Raw genomic sequence first — 1,961 nt, forward strand, 5'->3', positions numbered from 1 at the left:
CCCGCTCAGGGCTGAAGGCCCCCTTGGCTCACCCTGGGGAGGGCAGAGCGGTGCTCCTGCGCCTGCCTGCGCCCGACTGATGGGCGGCATCTCTGTGTCAGCAGGTGGGGGTGCTCAGCCCACCCACACCCCGTCAGCTCCTCGTAGCAGATTGCGTTCATTTTTCCCGTCTCCGGGGTGTTGGATGGTCGTATTGCTGTATATGTTTGTTTGTTTATTTTTATTTATTTATTAGCCTATTTTTCCTAAGTGACTTCTAAGTGACAGTAGTACAGATGTGCCCCATCCACGCTATATTCACTCACCACCCTTCCTACGCCAGACGGTGGGGTTTTCTCAGCCAGTTGTCCAGTCTCCGACGCCACCTGGATACCCAGGAATTGAGTTCAGTCTGACACTGTCCTCAGAGTCAGTGCAGACCCGTAGGGCGGGGCTCGGCCCACAAGAGCGCCCGCCTCGCACTCCAGGTGCGGGTCCTGGCCTCCCGCAGCGCTGACCCACCTGCTGGCTGCACCCGGGGGTTCCCGAGCCCCCCCCCTCCACTCGGCACGGCTCGCGGAACTCAGGCGAGCGTGTTACCTCCTCTCAGGGCCGTGATACAGGGTGTGACCCAGGAGTGACAGCCAGGGGTGGCCACCAGGAGCTGCCTCGCCCTCTCGGACGGCCACCCTCCCGGCTCCATGTGCTTCTCCCCCCCTCAACCCCCCCACATGGGATGGGGCTCCAAGTTCCCGCCTCCTACATGGCTTGGTCCTCCTGGTGACCAGCCCCATCCGGTGGCAATCTGGGGGCCCCAGCCAGACACTCGTTAGTATAAACTCGGGGGTGACCCAAAGGATCTTATAAATAACAAGACATTCTTACCCTCCGGCGTTCAGGGGTCTCAGGACAGACCCACAGACGTCTCATGACCTGCAGTCTCATTAGCGCTCCCTCCTCTTCCACAGACACGTGTACACGCTCATCACGTGACCGGGCCGAGGCGTGGGTGGGTCGTGGCGTGTAGTGGGTGTGAAACTGGATGTGCTGCAAACGCCGTGTGGGTGACGGCGTGGTGGAGCGGGAGGGGGGGAGTGGTACAGTCAATATACTCCTTCCGTTCACGCTGTGCAGGTCTCTCTGTCACCCAGTGTCCGGCCTCCGCCCTTGTCGCTTTCCTAGGTCAGAGGTCGTGGGTCCCGGACTACGAGACGGTGTGCGTCCGCATCACGTCTTTTCTTTGCCACTGAGTCCGAGGGCTCGGAGATGACAGCTGCAGACGCTGACCTGGTGGCCGCAGGAAAACGAGGACGATGCATCGGAGAGTCCCTCCCTGCAAAGCCCTGTCCCAGGCCCGCGCTGGTCCGGGAACCGCCTCCACGCAGTGTCTCCAAGGCGGTTCTGTTTGGAAGCTGTTGGCTTCGTCCCTTCCCCCCTGGTGTCCGAGGGCCGCCGCCTCCTGCAGGAGCCGAGGGCGGTTGGCCCGCGTGGGAAGTGGTGCTGGGCCAGGCGGGGTTCCTCGTGGCTCCGACTGAGCTTTGCAGGGGGTGGCGGTGGGGGGACGGCCAGGGGCGTGCGTGGAAGGGGCCGTGGAGATTTTCTGACCTTTGCGACGCCAGGAGCTCCCGGGTGTGGGTACAGAGGCTGCGTGTGCAGGTTTCATACACTGAAACTTTTACCTCAACTTAAAAAAAAAAAAAAAAAAAGAAAAGATAAAAAAAAGGAGACTTTTTTGTAAGGTTCAGCAATTTTCTACGAAAGTCCCCCCCTATGTGTGTCCCCACCTCATCAGCGCTGCCGCGGCCGCACACTCCAGAACCGTCGTCCCACTCATGTATATATGAATACTTTATTTATTAACACCATTGGTCATTTTTTTAAAAAATAGAAAAGAAAAACAGAAAAGAAATGCATTAAAAAAAAAAAACAGCAGAGATGCAGGCCTCCTGGCCTGCGGAGCCCAGGTGCTCCAGGTGCTGGCC

General features: G+C 58.8%; 1 protein-coding gene across 1 annotated transcript in view; it reads left to right on the top strand.

Annotated features, from left to right (window-relative positions):
- The window catches only part of BRD3 (bromodomain containing 3), a 15,594-nt gene that overhangs the window by 11,469 nt on the left and 2,164 nt on the right, over window positions 1-1,961 (top strand). The window lies entirely within an intron of this gene.

Source organism: Myotis brandtii, unplaced genomic scaffold, assembly GCF_000412655.1.
Source record: "Myotis brandtii unplaced genomic scaffold, ASM41265v1 scaffold357, whole genome shotgun sequence".
Taxonomy (NCBI): domain Eukaryota; kingdom Metazoa; phylum Chordata; class Mammalia; order Chiroptera; family Vespertilionidae; genus Myotis; species Myotis brandtii.